At 37.2% G+C, this 16,624-nt stretch overlaps 2 long non-coding RNA genes across 3 annotated transcripts in view; one reads left to right on the forward strand and one right to left on the reverse strand.

Annotated features, from left to right (window-relative positions):
- LOC121071947 overlaps positions 1-15,751 on the forward strand; it is a 31,312-nt gene extending 15,561 nt beyond the window's left edge. For both annotated transcript variants that reach the window (XR_005820866.1, XR_005820865.1), the window contains one exon: positions 10,755-15,751. This is a non-coding gene — a long non-coding RNA (uncharacterized LOC121071947). The remainder of the gene's footprint in view (positions 1-10,754) is intronic.
- The window catches only part of LOC121071949, a 76,305-nt gene that overhangs the window by 48,586 nt on the left and 11,095 nt on the right, over positions 1-16,624 (reverse strand). The gene's annotated exons all lie outside the window — the stretch shown is intronic.

Consider the following 16,624-nt stretch of genomic DNA (forward strand, 5'->3'; position numbering starts at 1 on the left):
CTAAGATTTTAAATTAGGTGTAGGCATTTCAGATTACCATCAATATCTAGCTAATATATTTGATTATCAGAAATATGACATTTCCTTTACTCTATTACTATCTGATTAATTATCTATATCTAACTATCTGATAAATTCTACATGTAAATTATTGAAATATTCCAAGATGATGATATAAATACAGCATTTGCAAACAGTATAGACGTTTCAACTGCAAATTTAGTAAGTCTGTAATAAAAATAATAATAAAAAAACCTCCAAGAAAAAAACCTTTCTGAACCTACTTCATTTTTTACATTCATTTTTTACTTCATTTTTTACATTTTACCTTGTAAACAATTCCCCATCCATCTGCTTCAGTGGATGATAGCATCAAGCGATAAATAGCATCACTGCCTTGTTGCTACAGTCACTAAATCCCAAAGAGATCCCCAACGTTTCAGCTAGTGCAATTTCTAATAGAAGGGTAACAGAATTCTGAAAACACATTTTAGCAAAAACTTACTGGAGTTCTCATATCATGCCCCCAGAAACTTTGAAGAAAGCCTGGTTTTAAAGCAGTTGCTGTTTGTCATTGGTCTACCATTTCAACTAAAAATGCATTTTGGTGCAATATAAGGACTGTGAATTTGAAAATACTAAATATTAAGCATGCCACAAAAATGATAAACATCTATTCACACATCAGACATCTTCCAGAAAATAAGAGTTTAGTGTCACTAAATGCACATAAAAAAAAGTGATGGTACTTATAGAAGAAAATACTTAAAAGTGGTTATTTTTAAATGGCTTCAACATCCTCATGCTCCTCCAAAAGCACTTCTAATATGAAGGGAAAGGTCATTCACTGTACAGCAGACTTCTTCAGTATTAAACATTCTTAGATTTATACAGGCATGAAGAGCTGAAATGCCTTTTACCATTTTAGATGAATCTGAAGGATGTAATCCTCCATATGAGCTCCCTGCCTTTCCCAGACAGAAAAGAAAAACTCACCGATTTATGTATTCAGGACTCCAAGCAGTAAGATATGTCTGAGGACAAAAGAGGATGTGGAGACATTAGATTTATATGCAAAAAACAAACAAACAAACAAAAACAAACAAAAAACCCCCACACCACTTTACTATCAGTATTTCATCCTGCACTTTCATTCCTACTCAATGTATATCTTAAGAGTCCTCAGTAAATCAAATGCATCTTATCTAAGGACTACAAAATCCCTATACAACACTTCAATTCCCTGAAACAATGCTGCAGATTGCAGGCAATAGGTATGAAACATGAGCAAAACAGGTGCGAGAACCTCCGTAGATTACAGTTCATCCAGTAATGCCCCTTTTCATACTTGTTTCTTCCATGTTCCTTTCCTTTAAGTTAGAAGCAACACAAATTGTTTCACAGTTATGTTACTCTTGAACTTGTGTTGTTACATAAAAACAAGCTCTCCTCCTCCTCCTCCCAAAATACAGTCGTTTCCAGACTATATAGAAGCATGACACCAATGTCTTCATTACAAAGGTTTTGTATGTTATTTGGAGGTGTATTACAAGTGACAATCCTCAGGGATCTTAACAGGGACCAATCCCATTTCACACGGATCTCAATAATGAGGTAGAAGCAACTAGCCTTTGTTCAGCATTTAGACTACACCCAGAATATTGCATCCAGTTTTTAAACCCAGCTCAGGAAAAGATACGGATAAACTGGAGTGACTGAAGCAACTGCATAGAAACCATGTGTTAGTCAATTTTTTATTTTGACAAAATCTATTTTGAAAGCATTAGAAAAGCTAGAATTCATTGCCAACTGCAATAAAGCTACATATTAAGCTACACACTAAAACTGGCTTCTCTTCCAAGGAGTTTGGAATATATGTTTGCACATGCTAAGCTATTGGAGTGGTAGCAGTGTGGGTTACTCGAACAGTTGCAGAGGGATAACTTCTGTGAATAAATTGCGTAGGATTTGCCTGAAAGCCACAGATAGACTATCAAGTCCATCTAAATGGAGCTTTTTGTCAAGGGCAGGGTTTATAAACTTCTCTGACAATTATTTCTATTCATCTGACTGAAAAAAAGTATTCTATGGAATAAAAAGGTAATACAATCTTCTTCACATCAGCTGAGATCTATTTTAGTGGAGACCACTAAAACCCAACAAAATAAGCTTATTTGAAACAAAAGATTTTATGAGTGACAAGCTAAAAGGCCTTGAAATTAAAACCGCATTGCTACTTCAGATACAAAACACATCTCAAAAAAAATGTATGTCCACTTGATTTTTAGAGCACTATCTCAATTTCAGCATCTACTTCTACATTTTAATGGCACATGGTTCTGTTTTGTAATACATTATTGCTTTTTGCCCCAGTTTTCTATTACTGATGGTCAACATGTCCCATTAGTGTCTTTGAGAGATCAAACTACATCTGTGAAAAACTGAATTAGTGTTCTAAAATTGACTGATCTTTTAATACCATCTTTCAGGCTTTTTTAACTCTCCTTTTATTAGCATCTGGTCACCTAATATAGATGTGATAATGATTATTTGATAGTTCAGATAATAAGAAATTAACTATTACCACAGAACTTTTAATTTAAACTAAATTAAAACAAAAACACCATTGATTCCAAATATAGATAAGCACAACCTCTGTAGTAGCTTGTTAAAATATTTGATAATTGAGAGATTACTGGGCAACCAGAGAGGGGTAGATGGGTTTTTACTCTTAATATTTCTACTCTGCAACCTGGCAAAACAGCACGCAGTACTGTATGCTGTCGCTTGCAATATTTTGTATTTCAGTCGTATCGATGAACATGCAAAAGAACAACTTGTTTAGCCATTTCAAGAAAACATTCAGAGCAAAATCTCAGCAATGGAATTCATACAAGTCCTTGAATCCTTCATTAATAAGCAAATGGGCATGGTCTGTTTATAAGTCATTGGCAAAAAGACACCAAGAACCTGCTCTCTTGAACCATCAAGCATTAGAAAAGTAAGCAGGTTATGAAAGAACATGACCTATGCAAAAAAAAGTGATATTATCTTTAAGTTGATCTCCAGTCTGCCTCGTGCACCAGCAATTCAGTATTAAAAATCTGTTTAAAAAGTGATACTGTGATTCTCACTTTCCCACCGTGTTGGGGCTGTTCACATGGTATGGTAACATGATGGAGAAGTCACATCAACTTCAGTAAGCACTGCCAGGAAAGAAAATATCTGGCACAATTTTTGTTTTTCCCATTTGGGTATGCTAATCCATGCAGCAAGCTGGCTGATCTGCTAAAACAAACTCCAATACAGAATCTGTCTATCTGCATTAGTGTAATGGTGTAGCTAAGATCACCTGCCAGGAGCACCACACCGCACCACGCAGCTTCTGGCCAGCAGAGAATCAGTCTGAGTAAGGGCAGAGGAACTCCTGTCTGTATTTGCTGGTGCTGGCACATTGATAGTGTGCCTGGGATAACAAGTCTAACTTTTTTTTAATTATTATTTTTATTTTTATTTTTTAAATCTGTGGAGCATGTCTATCCTCATTTCTCCACACATAATTTTCAAAGAAGGCAGGCTCAAAAACATGTGAAATATTATTTGATTCCGTACCTATAACAACACTTTTTTTTTAAGTAAGGAGACATGAAACATTCTGGAAATCGGAATATCAACGCATATTTGAAGACATGCCCATACTGAATATCTTCTATTTTCTTCCTTTTCTCTCTACCTTGGCCCCACCTTTGATGCACGACCTATATTTAGAATCATAGAAACACAAGATTGGAAAGGACCTACAAGATCATCTAGTCCAACCGTCCTCCTATCACCAATACTACCCACTAAGCTACTAAATCATATCTCCTAGTGCCTTGTCCATGTGCTTCTTGAACACTGTGAGTGATGGTGGCTCCAGCACATCCCTGGGCAGGCCGTTCCAGTGCCTGACCACTCTTTGAGAGAAAACGTTTTCCTGATATCTAAACTAAAGCTCCCCAGGCGCAACTTGTGGCCATTTCCTCGAGTCCTGTCATTAGTTATCTGAGAGAAGAGGCTGACCCCCTCCTCATCACAACCTCCCTTCGGGAAGTTGTAGAGTGCAATGAGGTTTCCCCTGAGCCTCCTCTTCTCCAGACTAAACAACCCCAGCTCCCTCAGCCACTCCTCATAAGACTTGTGTTCCAGGCCCTTCACCAGTTTTGTTGCCCTTCTCTGGATACGCTCCAGGGCCTTGATGTCCTTCTCATATTGAGGGGCCCAAAACTGAACACAGTACTTGAGGTGAGGCCTCACCAAAGCTGAGTACAGGGGGATGACCACCTCCCTGCTCCTGCTGGCTACACTATTTCTAGTACAGGCCAGGATGCCACTGGCCTTCTTGATTTAGATTGACTGGGCAGCATATTTGTGATTTTTACTTTCCTTTCAATGATACTACCAAAATCATCTTTTCTCCCCAACAAATATGTACCAAAACTTAAATACAGCTGACAATACTTAGTTACACACCTGCTTAACAAGTACTTCAGAGCAACAGGTTTTTTGTTTTGTTATCACTGGCAGAGGTGTTATCTGTGTGACTCTCATTTTGTCCTGGATGCTAAGTGAGCACAGCTGCCTCCTCCAGCTGCTCTGGCCTAGGACAGCTTCTGCTTGGCTGCTTCTGCCTAGGCCCAGGCCTGAGGACCCAGGGTCTCTGACAGGCTGAGGAATGTGGCTACCACTTTTCCATTTGCAGGCTGAACTGGTAGCAAAGCTGAGCACATACCCCAGAGACACACAGACTGGTCACTGACAAGGCTGCCTTCACCATAACTGTGTTGGGTTTATGTGGCAAGGTTTTGGTAGAAGGGAACTGCAGGGGTGGCCTCAGTGAGAAGATTCCAGAAGCTGCCCCATGTTAAATAAGGGCCAGTTTCAGCCAGCTCCAAAGGGACCTGCCACTGCCCAGAGCTGAGCCAATAAGAGATGTTGTTTGTGCCTCTGTGAGAGAGGATTTAAGAAAGGAGAAGGAAAAAAAAAGAAAAAAGAGAGAGAGAGGGGAGTAAGAACTAGCCCTGCAGACACCATGTCCTGTGCAGGAGGGCAGGGGGTGCTCCAGGCATGAAGCAGCCGTTCCCCTGCGGCCCGTGGAGAGGCCCCTGGTGGAGCAGACTGTCCGCCTGCAGTCCATGGGTCCCACATGGAGCAGATCTCCACGTTGCAGCCCATGGAGGAGGCCCCGGTGGAGCAGGTGGATGTGGCCTGGAGAAGGCTGCAGCCTGTGGAGGGCTCCTGCCAAGGTGGACCCTAGGCCGGAGCTGTAGGCCATGGAGAGGAGCCCACACAGGACCAGGGGATCTAAGGGAAGCTGCTGCCTGTGGAGACCAGTGTTGGAGCAGTTTGCTCCTGATGGATGGACCCCATGGTACGGGCCCAAATGCGGTCTCCTACTCCTAGCCTCTGGGCAGCATCCTGCAAATACTGTCACTGGGACCCTCTCAAACTCAGGTAGCTGGCACCACAGCCTGCAGGCCTACACACCTACCCTGACTCCAGTAGCTGGCACCAGCTCACAGTCAGCAGCTGGCACGCTGGGCTCAAAGTCTGTAGGACCCTTTCAGATCTAGAGTGCAGTGGCCCTTCCAACCACTGACATGGGGCCCACTCGCCCCAGCAGCTGACACCACAGGCTGGGGTGCCCACTCCCACAGCCTGACTCCAATAGCTGGCACCAGCCTTCACATAGGCACGTGCTGGTCTCATCAGGAGATGGCACATAGTCCTTCAGCATGTATACACATGGGAGGGAGTACAAATATAGAAAGCTAAGAAAAGATTTAATGTGGAAATATAAGAAGACAGGACAGACTATGGTGTTCAGCTGCAGGGCTCAGTCCTTCATGCATGCTGATCAGTGTTATTTGATGTGACCAGGCCTTTTATACCATTTTCTCTCTGTCCTCCTCTTTGATCATCATGCTCCCCCTTACCCCTGCACACTCCACATGGGTTTGCAGGGCTCTGCAGTTTCTGTGCCCTCCTTGTCCAGGCCTTCTGGTTCACAACCTTATCAGCTGCAAAATTCAGGTTGGTCTTCCTGGAAGTTTGATAACTCATCAGCTGGTGTAACTCAGAGGTTTATTTCTTGTCATTGTCTCCATTTTTGCCTTGCCAGGTCTGTGTCTCAGCATTTTGCTTATTATTCCTCCTTTATTTCATGTCATCCTGATCCAGAGATCCTAACTCAGACATCCTTGCTTGAACACAATCCAAGTCTTTCCTTATCAATTAGCACAACTGACCAAGTTTGGTTCCCATCACCACCTCCCTTTCTTATTATTTCTTGTTGCACTGGAAAAGGTCGTTGACCAGACATCCTTGAAGGAGTAGACACTCTTCATCTACATACCCTTACACTGGATATTAAGGCTGTGGTTAGGACAGGCAGTAGATGACTTCTTCATAATACTGTCAGACACATCAAGGACTACAAATAATTTCTCATGGGCTTTTAAATGAATTTTCTCATGATTTTTTTAAAGAACATCTGGGCTTGCTTATGTGGTGATGTTCAGGAAAGACTCAATTAGCCATGTGAAGCTAATGAGCATAAGTTAAAGCATATTCAAAATCCAAGCTGGATCATCTGCGAGATGCTGTAGCTTATGACCACTAATCCTCCATCAATCACTGTCATCCATAGGTGTCCTAAATATTTCCACTAGGAGCTATCTAGCTACGTTAAGAATCTTTTATTCCCCATCTGGATTCTTCTAACTTCCATAAAACAAGAGCTACAGTCTCATCAATTGCACTACTCAAGCCACAGTTTCACTTTTTTTTTTTTAAACAGTGGAAAGACTCATTGCACCCTCTTTTGTAAATGAAAGATGACTAAACAAAAGTCTCTGCAATGCTACCACAAAAGTGAGTAACAAGACACTGTTTATTGTTACGCTACTATATCTAGCCATAACCCACATCAGAACACATTCACATTTTCTCCAGTGAAGCTAAACTTCCAAAACGGGACAGAACAGCATTCACATGTATAAAACAACTGTTTTACAAAAGAAAAATACATACCCAAAACCACTAAAACACCAAGTTTGTTGGCCTGTATTTTATTGCTTTAAGGACATTTTTCTCTTTATGCTTTTCTCACAGCAAATCCAACAAGCAGAACTCAACAGGCTCCAGTGAAACATAATATTCATTTAATTATTTAATTCTTCGGGAAAAAAAAAAGTCTAGTGTTTGCAGAGACAGAAAGAAAACCAATAGGCCATCACAAAGTTTTCCATTGCTCTATGGTCTTATGAAACTGATTACCTAACTATAAATTTAGGCTTTACAGAGATAAACACGTGCCATAAAATGTAGAAGAAATCCCAGTTCTAACAAAACACCACAGAAATTATAGATTTTTGGATTCAGAAAGAAGTGTGGCAGCCTCAAGTTTTTTTTTTTTTTTTTACTTTAGCTGTCAGTTTTCTTACAGCTTTTTCCATTGTTTTCTCTCGTATTCTATGTAATTTCCTTGTATTATTTTCACAAATTCTTGTGTCAAAACCTACGGTTCATATATTAAAGTTTAGGAAAAATTATATATAAATAACCAAATTCTACTTCTCCAAAATGAATGGGATCCCTGGAAACACATGGTTCCTGGCAGGAGAAATGCACATTATGCTAACAAGAGTTGTTGGACTAACCAGATTTAGAAAAAGTTAAAGCATCAACAGTCAGTGTTGTGTCTGCATATATGATATGGACAGCACCAGCAGACTGACCAGAGACAAAACATTTGACAAAAAAAAAAACAACAACAAAAAAGACAAGCTAACAGTAAAAGAAGGTTAAAACAAACAAACAAAAAAAAACACGCACATTTTTTCCAGGAGTTGCTTGGTTCTTTCCAGCATGATGGGAAATGTTTTTTTTGTTATTTTTAAAACAGTGTGACTAAATTTTTTATAGTTCTTCACCAGACATAAAACAAAAATATTCTGTTCCATATTGGAATGGAAAAATGATTACTCCAACAGACACCTACAGTCCTATTAGACTGACCTCAGCAGTATGTAAGGTTCAAAATACATTTAAAAGAAAATTTAGAAACACTAATATGACTGGAAAGTGAGGCAGAATGAAACACAGACCTCACATAGATTGCATCATAGCAAGAGAGTGTCTTTGATAAGACAAATGGTAATCCAAATGAAGTTAAATAGATCTAGTCTTTCTAGACCACAGTATTTAATATTGCAACACATAGTATATTGTTAGTTGTTCCAGATTTTGTATACAAAAACAGCTGAGAAAAGAAAGTTTGGCTAAATGGGAGGTAGTTAGTAGTACCACTAAAGAAGGAAATGGGACTCCCTATAAGGTTAGTTAAGGGGTGCATTTATATGACATTAACACTTGAGTAAATTACTTGATGATTTAAGGCTGGGAATACTGCAACAAATCTGCAAAGCCTAGATCCTATCGGATCTGATATCTCGACAATAGGTGCAAGAGAAAGGGGATGAAGCTAAGTACAAGAAAATGTAAACCCCATGCATTTACAGAAAAAAAGCAAGAACAATCTCATTAGCTAAAATCAAAAGAGGATTAGAATTGAGATTCAATAGGCAATCACAGAAAGAACACGGACCATTGACACCAGAGAAATGGTACAATAACTCACTTGAAGAATGGAAGGGACAACAGAGAGTTCCTCAGTATAGCAAATATCATGTCCTCAACAATAATATAAATATGCAGTGTTGGAAACTACACCGTAACATTGGGCGGGCAGTCTGGATTGCTCATGTTTAAGAAAGATGAATTCTAACAGAGACAAAGATTTTTAGACTGATAGGAAATCATTTTACTATCTTGCAAGGTGACAAAATTTTGCTTTTCTATGAATTTATCAAGATTTATAATCCTTACTGGAGGGAGGGAGGGATTTGATCCTTTTAGGAGCACGTTTATTCTTAGTGGTTGAATGCAATTAAGGTTGCACTATGAAGTTCCACCGATGGTGGGATTCCACATGCCATACGTAACCAGAAGCATGCAGGAGCAGACATTTCTAAATGAGTTTCTAAACATGAGTGTAGAATTTCAAAATATGAGTTTTGAAGTCAGTAAGTCTGTGAATAGGAATACGGAAGATGCAGATGAAGGTTTCTGGTTTGTTTGATCAGGAAAGATCCTTCCATTCTTATTTCACTGCTGCAAAATGCTTAGGTCTGTTACTCCCATGTTCCAGGTTCCTTCTCTAAGTGCTGAATTACAGATCTCCAGAGGAATTTTTATACTTCTCAGCCTAAAACTTATTTATTTTAAGAAAACAGCTGTTACACCATCAGAACTTCTGATGGTGATGATGGTCAGGATGAAACCTTGAAATCATCTTTCAAACAGTTCTTCAACTTTTACGCAAGTAATCTGCTATACATTTGGATTGGTGGCAGAAATTTAGGTTAATACATTTATTTCCCTGTGTTGTTTTAAGAAACCGAGCTTGTTAGTCTACATAAACTTTTTTTTGTTTTTAAACTGATGTTTCAGCACATATATGACTAATGAAATAATAACAAGATATCTGCTTGTTCACAAAGTGACCACAACATATTTGGTCAATTAACTCAGAAGGGCAAAGCATATAATGAAGCAAACATTTAATTTTGTATTTGGGAGGCTGAAGAAACATTAGGTCATTATGCTGAACATTGTTTGCTGGATTCCTTGTTATTATATATCAGCCTTGTTATGAAGTCAATAAACTGCTCCTAACTTATACTAGCAAAAGATACAAATACATTATGAAAAATTAATATGTATAAATACAGAACAGTAAACTGCTTTTTCAGTGGTAAACCATTTGCATTTGTTCTCTCTGGTCCTTACTAAAATCTCTTACCACTTTTTGTCTTACAGTGTTAATTGCCTATCCTCTTTATTTTTAGTCTTTTATTATTTTCATCTATGTTTACATGGAAAATCTGAAGATCTTCTTTCTTGGATAATGGGTGAAAACCAAACACTATTTTCATTATGAGGCAGAAGCCTACAAAGCCATAAATGGCAATGTAGACAGATGAACATATCCATTAAGAAAACAGCTCTTCCCAAAGCTCTCAGTGTTGACTTAATTTTCCTCCCATCAAAATCACTAGAGGACAATGTCTTCCCAGGAACCATACTAAGACAGCAGCAAGTGCTTCCATTAGATAAACTTACTTTGAATGATAACACAGATGTCTATTTTTTTTCCAATGCTTACCCTGTGGCATTGGGGTGTTTTCTATTTTTTTTCTGCTCTTTTCTTTTTTAAGGCTATTTTTATTTTTAACAGCAACTCTACATCTCAAGATTTGCATTACTTATAGTTCAATGGTTGATATCATTAGTGCTGTTACCGTTTCTCCAGTCTCTTAATTAAAAAAATGCAGCTGCTGTTCTTGTGCTATGCTTGTTGCCTTTTTTTTTTCTGATAAAAGTGGATGAACTGCACGGTAATTAGAAGAGAATTAGGATAGCCTTCCATAGGAATTGCAGGTATCACTTCAGTCTGTCCTACAAATGTGCACAGTACATCTTTCCTAACAAATATTATGTACTGCTACATACTATGCATGTAATCATTAATAGGACTAAACAATATATATATATATATATATATTTTCCATTTGGTCAGTCATAATCTTTGCAGCTAGAAAGTACGACCATAGTCATAAATACGCTAATACTTCTTAACTTCTTCTTCTTAGGAGGTATACCAGCACTACTAATGAACAGAAATTATTTTGAAGCCAGATGACATCAACGTGAAGGAATAAGTCAAATATTATTTCTGCATTGGATTGTATCATCATCATCAAGTACGTGGACTTTTTTTTTTTGTAGCAACTAGTTATATTAATATCAGTCACAAATGTAAAAAAAGAGGGGTAACAATGATGTAGGCATCTCCCAGAGTGGTGCGTGCCCCATGGCATGGCTCAGTTATAACAACTCATTTTATGACTACTTCTAGTCACACAAGATGTGAAAACTGTGACTACATTCACTTACTTTGAAAGTACTCCCTCTCCTCAGTCTAATCTTTTGACTACCATACTATTTGACTGCCCTATTGTTTGTAATGAGAATGAACAGTTTATTTTAATACTGAATTAGAGGACAGCACAGCCAGAAAACATTTGCATAACCATCAGTGAAGTGCATTAATCAAGGCTCTTTCCATATTGGTGTAATTTTTCATGTTTAGTATCTGGAGAATAAAGAGTAAAACTCAGTATCGTTACAACTTGCAGTGAAGTTCATAATATTTCAAAACAGTTAAAGAAAAGAAAACCCCTTGATGTTAGATATGTACCAAGCTAATGAAATTAACAGAAATGACACTATTTAGATACACACATAGCCTTGCCCTTAATTTTGATGTCGTTGCTTTAGGTTTTTCATGCTTAGGATACGGTTCTAGAGTAGTAACAAAATAAATGCTATCATGTTTTACACTGTTTGTACAGTGTTTAAAACAGTGTGGGGCCTACTCTTGAAAGCTAGATATTCTCTGACATAGACTGAGAATTGCTAGTATTAACAAGACTAGGACACTAAAAAATAATTTGTTAGAGAGCCTATTTTCGTCACTGCCAATTTCTTAGTACAGCAGTACATCTCCCATAAACTTCAGTGGGTAAAATTGAAACTCCATGTATACAGGTGATAAAGATACTGCAATTACATAATGGATTTACCTATATTTTAGGATTCATTTGATTCAGACGATGATGAGTGAAAGAACCTAAAACACTGCTGATTCAGATTTCAGTTATAGCACACTCGGTTTAAAAAATGTAAATTTTTAAAAACAATTATCACTAATTTATTTGAGGTACATGAGGATAAGGCAGGAGTTGATCCAGGGAGTAAGAGTCATCATAGGACATAAAATGGGGAGAGAGACAAAGAGAGTAAAAAAAAGTGGTTACTAATGTATTTTGGTTTTACTCTGTTCCTATGTATTACACTACATAAATTAAGAGTCGCAAAGAAAGAAGGCTGTAGACAATATTACGCAAACCCTCAATCACCTTCTATTAACTTTATCTCAGCTATGTTTCCTGAGTCAGAAGCCAGCATATGTTACGTGAAGAAGAGACAAGAAAACTTCACGCTGCATCTTTAATAAGAACTCAGTACTAGTTCTTATCACAACATCTGTTTTCTGCAATTTAGACACATGGAATATTAGTGAAAAACATCATTTGTTCCCCCAAAATTTGGGAAACAGAAATTAGCTTCTGTCAGAGATTCCTCTGACATGGTATTTCTGAATATAATCCAATTTCCCTTTTCTCCACTACACCATGTCTACAGATTACACTCTCACTCATTCTTAAAAACTCATCTTTGATCACAACTAAGTAACAACATGGAAAAAAAAAATCTCCTTTAAGATCTTCGAATATCAGCTGTAATCATGGTTTGGCAAAGCTTTACCTGGAAGAGAACTTTCAAAAAGCTGCCCCACTTTCAGTTCAGTGAGTTCATAGCCCTGTTTATAAATAAAGGATTTGTGTCCCTTACTGTTGTTAAATGGATATCATACAAGACTCAGCTATACAACATTTTTAAAACAGTTTGGTGTTTATCAAAGATTCTGAAAACTGAAAGCAACGTTGCAGATTTAAAAAAAGCAGGTAGAAACATAGAGCAATTTGAAAACCTAGAATGAGGTTCCTAACTCTAGGCTTGTGCTGCTGCTTTCTTAACTACCAGCCAAATTTTTGAGTATACTGGGAGATATTTCACAGTCTGCATGCTTGAATATCATCCCATCTGAGTCCAACCTTGCAAAGATTTCCAGTATACTGTTCTTATAATTGGCTTGGATGATGCATTAAGAACTCTCCTGATTTTGGCATTTCATATAAATTTTGTGCAAGACCCCTGAAATGGCATTTAGGTACCAAAGCCACTAATTAGAAATGGAAGACGAGCATTTACCATGATGGGCAATGAAAGGCATGAAAAAAAAATTCAAAGCCCAAAATCTTCTGCCTACCTTGATTTACGCTAGTCATGTCAATCGTCTTGCAGAGTATACATGAAGAAATTTTAGATAGCAAAGCGCCAGTGCTTTGCCTCAGTCAGTACCAATAGTTTTGATCCCCTCAAATCATGGTGCCACAGAATTCAAGTCCTAATGCACACAAGGTAACTTTATTAAGGTGTAAAACAAGGAGAGAAAGATACTATGGAGGTTTTAGGACAGCTGTAGTCTAGTCTACAGTTTATTTCAAAATTAGGGTTACATGACATGAAACAAACCAAATGTTTGATGTGGTGTGAGTTTAACTGTATAAACAATCAGTCATTAACTAAGAGTGTATTTTGTGTGAAGGCAACATTCACGTATAATTTAGATATTACTGAGCCATTAATGGAAGTGACCACATTAATAGTATCCTACAGCTGTTAGTGGATGTGCAAGAAAATGCCACATCAGTAAAACCATGACTGAAGATTTAAGGAATTAGAAAATGTTTGCTTTAGAACAGGGATAAGAGAGAGGCTTAAGAACTTCTCATCACTAGTAGCTTAAAAAGCAGCTGTATACTTCTGTTTTGCTTAAGCAGCTACGTACCAGCTTAAGCACCATTTTCTAAACAAAGAGAAACCTTTGGCTACTGATTCAGAACCTCATTTTAATGCAAGACCATAACAACAGTAGTAGGTTCCTTTATTAAATAGGTTATAGTCCATATTTGACAATGTTTTGGGGTTCCAAAAAGTCTACTAGGTGTTTCTCAAACATCATCAATAGGGTGGACTAAAATACAATTATGCAATTCAGAGCAAAATGGTAGGCTAGAATATTAACACGGAAACTGAAACCTAAACAGGATTCACACAGTTTATGCACGTTAAATTTTGATACTACTACTCACGTGATCATGGGAGTTCCATAAATCAAGGTGCTGAGTCCTCAAAAACTATACTAATTTTGTAACTACTTTAGAAACAAGATACTTGCTTGGTTATCACCTGAAATTAAAATTCTGGCATGGAAAAGTAGCGGTGAAATGCTAGTACTTCTTAAATGGCCTTGAGAAGAAGTTTTTGTTTATGTTACCAAAGGTAAAAGCCATTCTGCATTATCCACAAAGGACAGAGAATACTTTGCTGATAACCACAGCGAATAAAAAGAAAATCTTTCTTGTAAAAAGTTGCACAGTACACCACTGTGAAGTCCTCACATATCAGAGTATCCCTGAACAGTACTACAAAGCTTTATGCTTTCTTCAAACCTCCTATATGTTCCTGTATTTTTACAACATAATTTCCCTTTATGTAAAATATGCTGAACAGTGCATAATTCCTTCTCTGTACAGTGTATTTTGCTTTATGTCCTACTTCTATCAACCTCTATATTTGCACAGAGATATGATCCCATTTATTTAGTTTAGAATTTACCGTATTCCGTGCAATGAAATGGATTATTTTACTTTCTAAGTTGCCAGGGTACTTTTTTTTTTTTTTTCCTTGCAGATTTATGTTCAAGGAAATATAGATAACATTGCTTAAATGTTTGCTCCCCTTATCTTTATGTTCTAGTCAAGTGTCTCTTGCTTCCATTCAGAGAGAGAGAGATCCACATATAGATATATATTATGGGAACGTAGTGAGTTCAATAGCAACAGTTTCACGTTTACCATTACCATCCAAAATCTCACTAAAAAGTTGATTGAAGGATATATTTTTTGTATATTCACATAAACATATAGGTCTTTTCAATTCAGTATCACTGGTTTCTTTGGCTGTTTTTTTTTTTCCTCCCAGAAAATGGAAGAGCAAAATAATGTTATTAAGCCATACTGATCAATCCAATTTCTCTAGAAGCATAGATCATCCTATCAGTGACATCCACAAAGAAATTTCTCTGAAGCTAGACAGCTGAAGCTTCATTAAAATATTTCTGTACGTCTCTGTTCACAGTTAAAACATACCTAATATATGCCGTGATTAACCATAGCAGAAAAATTCACTTGCTATTTCCAAGAGTAGCTCACAGAAGCAATTTTAGAGAATTATATGCATAAGGGGAGCTTACAGTCCATCAGATGTTTATGCATTATATCTGGTCAGGTATTCCTTATTATTCATATGTCAACATTAATACATGCTGAAGAAAATAGATTAATGCTGTTTATGCCCATGGCTTATAGTGCATGCCTAGAATGAAGCTATCAAAATAAATTTGTTCATTTTGGGAATTTTAGGTTAATTTGATGCTATAATACTTTAAAGTTCATAGTATTTCTGATTTTCAAAGCTTGTCTACTGTGCATAGACAACCTGCTCCACATAAATACTACTTGAACATAAGTGGAAGGATACATTTCACAAAATTGAACTACCAGAAAATTTTAAAACTAAATCTTTATCACAGCTTAAATAGAATCAGATTCATTTTACTTGAGAGAAGCAGCTGCACAAGCAGCATTAATGTACTATAAAACTAGGTAATGTAAAAAAAAATATTTTTCTCTGATCTTTGAAGTCAGAAGTGAATTATGCTATTTAGATAGTTTTGTCACCTGTGAAGTAAGCAGGTATTAAAGGCAGATAGCAAAAGCTGTAAAATCTGTACTGAATAAAGGTTTAGTACATTTGGGGTTTATCAGCAAAGCCTTTGAACTTGTGAAAGATTTATAGTGTGTTAATATCAAAAACTGCAATACTAATAAAACTCTTAGAAAAAACAAAACTGAATTTTGTAGTAGGGTGGCTGATATTTCTCTTATTCTGCTTCCTGACCTGCAGAAAAGGGAGAAGCACTTGAGTAGTGAAAGTACAGGTCAGAGCTGCATATAAGAGCAGAAGGTGACAAAGGTGTCATTGAAGATGATGGTAGATTGGCACCTGGTAATACGTTACGTTGTATCTGACCTTTCATTTTTTTGGAGTTGTAGAAAAGACATTTTTCATATGTAATAGATCTGTATCAGATCTTTATCAAGACACCTTCATTTCTCATCTCTGTGGGCCCAGTTCAGATGGATTTATTCAGGACAACTAGCAATTTATGGTCCAGATGGTACTACCAAAAACCATTTCACAAGGACTCAGTACTACTTGATCATGAATAGGGTGATCCTTCACCAGAAAAAAAAAAAAAAAAGAAAAGAAAATAAAAAGAGCTGACCTTCTGGAAGGTCTCTATCTCTCTGAGGTTAGCATAACCCCATCAGTCTTCCCAATGGAACACTGTATATGATTGCTTTTAGGAAAAATAAAACACTGAACAACAACAATAAAAACAAACAGTATTTGTACACGGATGCTCGCTTTCCGAATGGAATTCTTTTTCTGGCAGTTCTGAAGGCCATCTTGTGGCCATGGCATTTCATTGTTGTGCCTCAAAACAGTTTATTTTGACAAATGGACAAATTCTGATCTCACAGTCGTAGCAGTCAAAACTAATGCCAGGGAAGACATCAGTGCAATTGGGGTTAAGTGAGGTGAGCAGTCAAATTTTATGACACAAGCTCCCACTCAAGCTGTACAGTTACTCAGATTATATTAAAAGTAAAAAATGGGATTTTTTTTTTTTTTAATTTCTTTTAAT

The sequence above is a fragment of the Cygnus olor genome, chromosome 6 (genome assembly GCF_009769625.2).
Source record: "Cygnus olor isolate bCygOlo1 chromosome 6, bCygOlo1.pri.v2, whole genome shotgun sequence".
Taxonomy (NCBI): domain Eukaryota; kingdom Metazoa; phylum Chordata; class Aves; order Anseriformes; family Anatidae; genus Cygnus; species Cygnus olor.